The following is an 11362-nucleotide window of genomic DNA, read 5'->3' on the forward strand; positions in this document are numbered from 1 at the left end:
TCAATGAAAGCATAAAACCATAAAGCTGATGCATGGAAACACACACACAAACACTGGATGATCAGATCTCCACTTTTATTTTTTGGACCAGTCGTCTGTCAATCTTGGCTGTGGCAGTAACAGTGCCTTCCGACTCTTTCCGTCTCATGTGTCCCCAAAATAGTGCACTGAGGGCTGGGTGGGGTGTGAGTCTCTCTATTTAAAACCTTGCTCTACCACAGTCAGGGTAATGTGACCTTCCCTGGCACAGTGCACCACTGACTCCCCATAGACCCACTCCAGCCCCAGCATACCACACAGCCCCCCCCCCCACCCCAATCTATCTATCTGCAGTATCTATATACTTTTCCTCCTCTAACTCAGTGTATTCCTCAATCCTTGTCCACTTGCTGCCCTTTTTTAGTAGCTGTTTGTCGATAATCAACCAAATAGCTGCAAGTAGTTTATGAGTGCTGAGTGTTGATAAACTAATTGCAGCTATTTGGTTGATTGTGTGGCACTAGAGGAAAGAAAAAAAATCACTAATATCTAAGGTTTACACTAAAGTTGAATTTGTTAACAGTAATTAATTCAGGCCACAGGATACTGTCTTGCTATCATTATTAAACAGTACTTTTATTACTTTTTTATGAAAACTACTTAAAATAATAAAGTTGAATAAAAACAAATATAAATTATAATTCTAATAATCCATATTAACATTATTAGTTAAATTAACAATAAGCAATAGCAATATTTATGGAAATAAAAACAATAGGTAGATTAGTATACGCTGTACAAAATAATGATTCATACTCTCTTAAACCACATTGTAAAGCATTTCTCCAATGTTTCTCTTAGATATACATGAGATTAAATGGTGGGCTAATGGAGCCTCCTGCTTTTCAGATGTTCATGTTTATTAAAGATGCCAGTTATGTCACATACGAGTTTCATAATCTCAGTGATGTATCAAATTACAGTAATATTTGCCAAAAGTCTGCCATCAAAACAGAGATTTCAATGATTTAACATGCTCCATCTAATTCTTCTTGACTATTATCTATATAGATGTTTTATGTTTATAGCACTACACTTCTAATGCATGCAACAATTGTCTCATTTGGAATTTTAGGAGAAACATCTGAGACAAAGCTGATACTTAACATAAGTGGGAACTTCCTGAGCTTTGAAAGAATAATGAAATTTTTCTTCTCCAACTCATTTAAACTGATCTATTCACTATGCACTAAAACATGAACAGTGAGGCTACTGGGCGAGGGGAGGCGGTGTGATCGAGGGGGGTGGGGGGGTTAGCAAGATGTTAAATTGCAATGTGGTTGAAAGTGGATATGTATGCAGACATGCCTTTGAGATATCAGGTCCCTGATCATCTTCACTCCTTCTCTTTTTCTTCATCCTGCTCTTTCTACTCTGAGGTGAACAGCTGAATGTGTATGGCCTGGTTGCTTGATCTGACCCACTTCTTCTTCATGATAGCACTCAGACCAGAAGTTGTTGAAATCACATCCTCCTCACTCATAAACCAGAACTCTCAGCCTGCACTCCACCTGGTCACTTCTCTGTTCAGTCTGCATATTTTAAAAAAAACATCTTCAGTTTTAGTTTTCCAATTGCTTGGGGCAATTTTATTTTGTGGATATGATAGTTCTTTGTAAATATATCACTTCTTTATGAGTACATTTTAAAAATATTATGAGATTTTATGCCCCATGATTGATGTCTATGTCTAAGCACATGATGACACATAACCTTTTCAAGCTTTAAAGGTTAAATCTGCTAAATGTGATACACAACACTGTTAAAAATAAGGATTCCAAGGTTGTTGTTTTTATTTTACATTTAAAAAAATCTAAAGAACCCTTTTCCACTACAAAGAACCTTTTGTGGAAGGGAAGGGTTCCATGGATATATGTTAAAGGTTCTTCAAGAATGAACCAATGATGCCAATAAAGAACCTTCATTTGTAAGAGTGTAGTAATGGACACATAGAAATTAAATTAGTTGATATGCTATCTGTTTAAAAATTCCACAGGCATGTTCATGCAAGTAAAGCTGCTTGCACACAGATTCTGTTCTGAAAACAGCAGCGCTTCCATGTATACACTGAGCGGGTGGCTAAACTAAGATGATGTGCTGATTTAGCTCCAGTTAGATTTAAGCAGAGATCCTTAAAAGAGTCAAGCACCCCCCCCCCCCCTCTCCTCCACTCCTCTGTTACTGAAGATGACAACCTGATCCTCATCGACCGCAGCTCTTGCATATAAGGCTTGTAAGAGACTAAGACCTTGCCAACCTAGGAATCAAATGCTACTCAAAAGGGGACAGGGTCATTACAGATGGCCACTGGTGAAGACTGAGAATAGAAAGCAAAGAAGAGAATGTAAAAGCAAATTTAAGTTTAATTGGTACACTGAAGCCATTTTAATACACCTTTAAAAAAACATAAAAATACAGGTTTGTAATAATAAATGTGATAAATTACAATCACAGAAAATATACTGATTTCCAATAGTCAGTAACAGACACAATAAGAGAGTTATCACAGTGTAATTGTGAATGACTGCATTGATCTGCACTGAAATTTACTTACATTATTTTGTATTACAAGACTAAGCATAAATATCAGTAGAAAACATATGACCAAATGATTAAGAGATTTTGTCTTATTAGAAAAAACAAATAAAACAAACTATAAAAAAACATAAAATGTGATTACAGATTTGCTAGCTCTATAGCTCTATTTGAAACTTGGACTATACTTGTTCCCAAGAGCATTATGCTTAATGTTTAAGTCTCAGACTTAATGTTTAAGTCTAAGCTGCAAAAACCTCTAAGTCCGTCTAAGATTTTTCTTTCAAATGAGGTTTTTAATCAGGCTCTTATGAAAATAACATTAAACATTTTTGAAAATAATGCATTCAATAACTGACTAATATCCTTCTGTTTGCCATTAAAGTGAAATTACTAAACGTAAACATATGGAGCGTTTGTCAACTCAAATAATTAAATCAAAACTTAAATCAAAACTTTAGAACAAATCATATCATTCTTTCTGATACAATGTAAGAAATCTGATAAAAAACAAGGTCTTCGTGACAGTTAATATGTCAAGCTGAAATGGCACAAAGAATCATACAAAAATAAGTTCACAAAATGCATACAATTACATATCTGCATTATCAGCATCATTTTTATCTGGAAACAGTGGGCCGTTTAGAAGCAATTCCTGAAACAAGCCAGAAGAGAAAATTATAGTTAACATAATACAAATAGTGTTTAAAAGTAATTAAAAATTTGAAAACTTTTGTTTTCAACACTAAATTGTCTAACTACAAAACAATAAAACAAACAATACATCTATCTAAATATCTATAAATCTCTGAATACCACTGCGGGGGTGCCCTCCAGTTTTTGCATATATATATGATAGATAGATAGAGAGAGAGAGAGAGAGAGAGAGACTTTTCATGTGATGACGTTATGTCTCCATCAGTAAGAAAGTACTATAACTGTATATTTATATGTAAATAAGTATCATTAAAATGTTACAGCCAAAGCAACACTGTAAACACTGTTACTAAGAGTGGAACCTGAGAAACATAAGCTACATTTTGACACTGCAGAGAGGGGGAAAGGCAGAGGAGAGCGAGCACCACACCTTTGAAAGGAAGAGGAGGTGGACGTGTCTGCTTTATGAGATCACTCTGAGAAAGTGCCTCCACTATCCAGGAGAGGGCAGTAGAGCAGTACTCCACCTGCGTAACAAGCAAACAGAAAAAGACAGAGAGTGTCGGTCAAAAAACCTGAGGTCCCCTTTAAAGCAGAGGTTCATTAATTACATCGCTCGGCTGACAGCTTGGCACATTCTCAAAGTGGATCCACATTCTAAAGGCTCGTACAGTGATAGGGAGAATGACGGATGGGTGGGCCTTGGTCTGAGCTGAGCAGCAAACACAACAGCTGCAGCTAAAATAAGGCAAGGCCCATAGTGTTGCACCCACAGACTCATGCGTGCACTCTGCGGGACGCTGCTGGGATTTTAAAAACAGGTGTCAGTGTGTTTGATAGCCACAGGTAGACAGGTGTGCATAGTCGTCACTAACCTCCGACTCCAGTTTTTTTCAACCTGCGATCATGATCGCGAATCTCTCCGACATCTGCTTCAGGACGCTGTCCACCCTACACACACATATGGACACAAATACACACATTCTGTCATTCAAAGACGCCGGTGTCTGATTCCAGCAGGAGTTGACAGTCTCTCCCCCCTTCACACGCACATAAACGCGAAACAAGAGCTGCCGCTGCAAGGTTACTAAATGCCCCCGGGTGTGTATATTACATCCAGATCTACTTGTCAGTGATGGATATGTTCTCCACTCACTCATCTTTTTTAGAACTCACATGAGAAGTATGTGAAATAAGTTGCTAATTGTTGATCTGAGAGTATGAAAGAACAGTAACAGGGTTGACTGACTTTGTGGAGGTGCGTTTGAGCCGCTCCGTGTCGCTCTCTCGTCGTTGTTTCTTTCCTTGTGTGGAAAGCAGGTTCTCCTTCAGCGTTGACTCCCATTTGTTTAGCAAACTGGCCTCTTTGCCTTTTAGGTCCAACACTATGGAAAAAGACACACCTCAGGGTTAAAGGGATAGTTTTCCTCGAAAAAATGAAAAAAACTTGTCATTATTTACTCACCTTAATGTCTGACCAGACCTGTATGACTTTTCTTTCTTTTCTGAAGGTAGATGGTAACCAAACATTTAAAAAACAGTGATGCATTTCTTAGAAATATCTTCTTTAAAGTTCCACAGAAGAAGGACAGTCATACAGGTTTGGAACGACATGAGAGAGAGTAAATGAAAAACAGGATTTTCATGGGTGAAACTATACCTTTAAAGACAAAATGATCAAATGAGACTGTATATAATGTAGCATCATAATATCAGAACATACTAAAGTGTTGGCTCTTATTGGAGGGCAGCCTCTGAATGACTCTTTTGATGAAGATATGGAGGTGGGAGATGATGATGATGGCGGGGAGAGGCAGGGGCGCGAAGTGGTACTCCGCGATCAGGTTGTAGCGCTGGAACTTCCAGTGTACATCGCTGTGCTCCTGGACTTTATTGAATGTGTAACTGAAAAAAAACAACAACAAAAAACAATAACAACAAACAATACTAGAGAGGTTGTGCTGTATTGTTAATAGAGTATTGAACCCTGAAATATTTTGTCTAAAACTACAAAAAAAAGACACTATAAATAAAATTTTAACAGTATTACATGCTACACTACACATAATAATGTACAATATGAATTATGGATACGCAGTTTAAAATTGGCTAAAGATTTCATTTAATTGTTTTTGTTAAATTATTTATGTCTTTAAAGATTAACTTTATGTAAGAATAAGATGATGGCAAAAGTTATTTTTAAATGTAAAAGTTAGGGAAAACGAGCATGAATAATTGAAAATCCCAATATCAGCTGATATACATCCAATCAACATACAGTACTGTTCAAAATTTGGGGGTTGGTACAATTTTTTTTGTTTTTTTGATATGAGTCTTTATGCACACCAACCCAACCAAAGGTTGATAAAAAATTTTAATTGATCAGTTTAAAACACTAACTACTGGGTAAAAACAGTAGTAATAAATTTAAAATAATGGTCTTCTATATGAATTTGAAAATGTAATTTATTTCTATGATGTCTTCATGTCACATGATCCTTCATAAATCATTCTGATACGCTGATTTTTATGCTCAAGAAAACTACTTATTTTCAATGCTCAAAACTGCTGTTGTGATGCTGACATATTTTGTGGATGCTATGATACATTTTTTTCAGGATTCTTTAATGAATAGAAAGCTCACAAGAACAGCATTTATATGAAATATTTTATTTGAATTTCTTTGGAATATTATAAGTTTCTTTACTGTCACTTTTGATCCATTTAATGAATCCTTGCTGAATATAAGTATTCATTTCTTTTAATCTGACTGACCTGAAACTTTTAAAATATTGTATATATTAACTAAACATTTGTAATGTCAGCTAATAACAAATACTTACTGCCTTCATAAACTGGTTACTACACAGATGCAAATTTTGAACTTCAAGTAATTTAACTAAGCCATTTCAAAAATATTTATAAATGAAATAAGCACTCAACCTGCTTGTGCTCAAGTTCCCATGTAACTAACTTTTGGAGAAATCTAGCATCTCACATCTTTGCATATACATTTGTAACATTAGTTTATAGTAGCAGCTACTGTAAGTCCATATAAAAATCATTGTTTTTAATACAAACAGGAAGGCATGTGATGTTATATCAGTGTTGATGGTGTAGTTTTTTTACCTGAACATTGCAATGAGCAAGTTCACCAACAGAATATTGGTGACCAACAAGTAGACTGACAGCAGAATAAGAACCAGCCAGTTAGCCTCAGACTGTGGGCATGGCTCCGCCCCCTGATGGATGAGAGTGACATTGTCTGTACACTCTTTCTCGTGTCGCTTGTCAGCTAGAGTCAAAAAACAAAACTTATTACAATCAACAAAATCAATAAAATCAGCTGAAAGTACAAAAGTTTGGGGTCAGTAAGTACCACTTTTTATTCAGCAAGGATGCATTAAATTAATCAAAAGTAAAAGTAAAGACTTTTTTAAACAGTTAAGCAAAAAACAGACTTCCGACAGAAAACAGAGTTTTAAATAGACAGACCACAAAGTTTTGAAAGGTATACTTTGATGGAACTGTATAGCAAAAATAACACACAACAGAGACACAAAGACACACACCATCAATTTCATCCAGTGGTATCTGCCCATATATGTGCATGTATGGCCTGTAGAACACGCGCCGAATTACCCAACCAGGACGCGAGTCGTAGGAGTACAGCAGCGCCTGATTGGCTACTCCATATGCCATTAGCCACACCCCCAGGAAGAACAGGAAGAAAAACACATCTTTCACCTGCGGAGTACATGATCATTCTTTAGCAGGATTATATGCACTTTTTAGGGCACATTGAAAAACGAAAGACTCCTTCTCACCATTTTCCCAACTATGATTATTTTGGGACCAAGTTGTTTGTGAACTGCAAATATATGAATGAGTCTGAGCGTGAAGACCACATAGTCGACACACATTACCGCACGACCGAAATTATACGTCCATGGAAACATCCTGTAACAAAAACGTACGTGCACTAACCAATACAATCACATGCATGGACATACACAGGACAGATTTCACTGAATTCACCTGCAGAGAAGCCCAAGAATGAAGAGCGCGAGGGCCGTGATGTCACACTTGTTCCAGATGTCTTGGATGTACAACTTCATCCTTTGAATTACAGTGGTAGCGTCTGAGAGGGAAAAAAAAAAACGTCTCTGAGAGGGAGATCAAGATTCAGCGGACTGAACGAGTGCATTGAAATGTGTGTAAACACAATGGAGATTGTTCGCACCTGTCGAATCTCCTCACAGACCAGAGTAAAAACCCAGAAATACAAACACAAGCTCTGACAGGGGCGGGTCCGTCGGGAGGCGGGGGCTTGAAGTCAACCAATAGGACGTAAGCAAACAGGAAGAGGAAGAGGAAGTACATCAACACGTTGCCTAGAAACGAAGTGACCGGTGCAAACCAGAACTGCCGCCATCGGTGCAATATAAAAGGCCGTTTTAGGGTGATAGCCTTTGATGCTGTAATATAAAAAAAAAATAAAGAGGTAAGCTCCTTACAGCAAGTCAAAGTTTAACAGGATTTGTGACCAATCATGCCATTTAGACGCACCTTCCGGTTTTCCTCTTAAAGCGTTACATTCCTCCACATCGTCCTCCCTGTGAAGCACATGTATGACTCGCTTTATTTTATCTGTGTCTTCTTTAACTTAGTAAAATTATTAATGGTGCTGAGAAACCATGAATTACGTGTTTATAACATCAGCCAATGACTCGGCTCCATCGGCGCTGTCTAATTCTTTACCCTGATGAAATTCCTCTGGCTTTCCTTCCTTCTCCTGCTCCCTAAGAGATCAGAGGGCATTAAAACTTTGACGACTGTACCAGAAAGAAAACTAAATCTGGCCCGAAAATATTGGATACTGACTTGAAACTGATGAGGTTGGTGTAGACAAAGGGAGGCAGGAAAAACGAGAGGACTAGTTTCCACACTTCTGTATTGCTGTCCATGTCTCCCCACCAAATCTCTGACAGTAAAGTCTAGCCGTGGATGGGATGAAGAACCATGACACCAATGTAATGAAGAAATACTGACACTCCAACAGGTAAACATGACCACTGCTTACCTGCACTCCATCATGGCTGAAGAAGAGGCGGGCGTCAGCCGCGGTGGCCATCTGCAGACAGGTGGCGCTGCCCCATACAGGTGACTGTCTGATGAGGAGCTTGAAAGAGCGGCTCTCGTTGCTCTGGTAACACTCACTGAACACAGCTATGAAGACAGCATGAGAAAATACATAAAACGCATGTAATGTAAGATTTCTTAATGCTAAAGACTTAATGCTGCACTATGCTATACACACCAACAAACTACACACACACACACACACACACACACACACAAACACAAACACACACACACACATATATGTGTGAAATAAATATAAAATACAAGCATTTTCACTAGCTGTCTCACACTTTTGGGCCCCACTGGAACACTGAAAATCCCTCCCATCTGCCATCTCTTTAACTTGATTCACGCTCACCATGTGCCAGATTCTCGAAGGTTTGAGCAAGTTCTTTCATGCAGAGTTTGGTCTCAGTCTCTGTCTCCAACTTGGAGAGCTCTCTTAATATCTTACACCCAGCAAGAGCACTTAGCACCGACTCCCCCGCCTAGCATTGAAAGAGAGAGGGGGAAAGGAGCAAAACAAAGAAAATGTATAATAATAATATGACCATGGGAATTATCATGATCAAAGACTATAATATTAATCATAATAGTCATAATAAATAATACATCTGTGGTATTCTGCAATGCAACCCTCCTGCTATAGGACACTTTTACTTGCTGAATAAATGAATATGACATTTCTACAGTTGCATCAACAGCTGAATACATTGGTGTGATACTGAATCCATGCCTCTAGGTGTCAGTATAGAGTCCAGGATCACTGTCATATCCTACTCATTTGCAAATGTATATTTCTGACCAAACATCATACGAGATTAGAAAGAATTTGCAGAGAACATGATATGGGTTTCAATTATGACTCTGAAAAAACAACACCAAAAAACAATACCATTTCCCAGAAGTAGATAGACATTTCTCTGCGATTCTGAAGAACAGCCCAGATGAACAGAGCTATCCAGGGAGTCATACAGCGCTGCTTCCGGTACACACTCTCAGTCAGCAGCAACTTATTCACATGCTGAAAGGACGAGACAGAAACTATGATCACAACATTGTTATCTATAATGTATCTGACCACAAGTCAAATCATTTCACCAACCCCAATACCTCTGAAAAAACCTGACTGGTACCTTCATTGCTTTCCTTGAGGCCCATCCCTGTTCTACACCAAGAGGAGCGTAGTAAAACGGCTGGCAGACATCTTCCATGATTTCTGATAACACCCGCGAAACCTGAGAGATGAAGAAAAAAATCATCATGAAGATGTTATCTTAGTGAAGACATCATTATTATTCCCTGTTCTATTGTTTTTAGATGGAGTGCATGGTTCTTGATGTGTAAGAAATGCTGTGGAAAGCGGGAAACCGCTCAATAATAACTAACTCATAAGCATGTTATAAATGAAATGGAATTGTAGTTGTATATTTTCTTGTTTTCTCAAGCAAAGGAAATTGTGAAAGCCCGCTAAAAATGTATCTTCATACATTCTTGGTATAGACGAAGTGTGGTGAAGGTACAAGTTATTTGGCAACATGCTTGAACAATCTAATAGAACTGAAAATCTAACTGAAAATTTCAGAGGATTTTTATTGTTCCATTTGTTCATTTGTTTCCCCATGCTTGACAAATCTTTGTGTGTGACATTTATATATTGTTACTTTTGAAAAGAAACAACAAAGTATCATCTTTCAATTATGTCCTTTTTTTTCAGGAAATTCAGACAATAAATGCTGTTTGATGCTCTTTGATGTGGCGTGACAGGTATATAAGTTAATTTAAAAACTGCATTATGTACAATTAACATGTTTGCATACAATTTTTTTAAGTGGATTATTATATTTAAAAATAAATAATAACTGAATTAAAGTTTGGGATCTGTTGTTAATCTTATAGTAATGTAAAAGGGCTCAATATAGTTTAGAGCAGAAGCTGGGGTACATTTTATCCCTATAGTTTTTTTTATTATAATTGAACTTATTTAAGAAAGAGCATTTTGTTTCAATAAAACCATTTATATTTTTTCTCCTGCTGTAGACTAAAACCAAGGTATGTACTCATCATGTTTATATATATATATATATATATCTTGTCTCATAATTTCTCTGTCACATTCTTTTTTAAATCCTAAAACTCTAATGTTGGTGTCAGCATCTGTCCTCTTACCTCATACAGGGTGAGGTCTCGAGCCGCAGACGGGCTTGTGAGGCTGGTGGCGTGGTGATTCTCATCTGGTAAAGCTAAGCGGGCCTGAGAGCCAGCTAAGCCCACTCGCTCCTGAAGCCTCCTCTGGAGGAATGAGGACACCAGATTGCAGTCTGACAGTGAGCTGTAAAGACTCTCTAAACGATGATACGTCAGATAGTCCAGAATGTTTAAGCCGTTTTCCACAAACAGACGCACAAAATGGGGCTTGTCGTTCACCAGCGCATCGGTCATCGATTCCTCCAGGTCTTCATACTAACAGAAAGATTAAATCAAGAGCAGCTGTAATATTAAAACACACATTTGGTTTCATTCATGTTGCTAATAATCCTACCCTCCAGTGGACTGTCACCATTAAAGAGTTCACTCTTGGCGATGTCCACTCTGTCCCAGGCCACTGCCAGCTTTCAGCTCTTCAGTGTAACTCTCTAGGATCATTAGCATCCCCGTTTTAGCAGCTGAACACACACATGCACACATAAACCCATAAGTATATACTGTAAACGGCTGAATTGTCAAAGCAGGTGGGTTTAATCTCACCTCTCAACGAGAGCTCTAAGGATGATTTCTGTCAAAGTCCATCTCGCCCATTCCTGGTCTCCATGAAACCAGTGATCAGATCTCGGTTTGTGATAGATACCTAAGTGCCTGTGTGAAAAGAGAAAAGTAACTACAAGTAAAAGAAAGTACCTTTGGCCCTGCATGCACTCTCTATCCAATTCCACGTAATGCTCACCTGATCCACAAGCTTCTCCAGTTCAGCCTCAGAAGGGAAATG

General features: G+C 38.0%; 1 pseudogene; it reads right to left on the reverse strand.

Annotated features, from left to right (window-relative positions):
- Positions 1 to 2652: 2652 nt before the first annotated feature.
- On the reverse strand, positions 2653 to 11072 carry LOC122136831 (annotated as a pseudogene).
- Between the last annotated feature and the right edge of the window lie 290 nt (positions 11073 to 11362).

This window comes from Cyprinus carpio, chromosome B3 (genome assembly GCF_018340385.1).
Source record: "Cyprinus carpio isolate SPL01 chromosome B3, ASM1834038v1, whole genome shotgun sequence".
Lineage (NCBI taxonomy): Eukaryota > Metazoa > Chordata > Actinopteri > Cypriniformes > Cyprinidae > Cyprinus > Cyprinus carpio.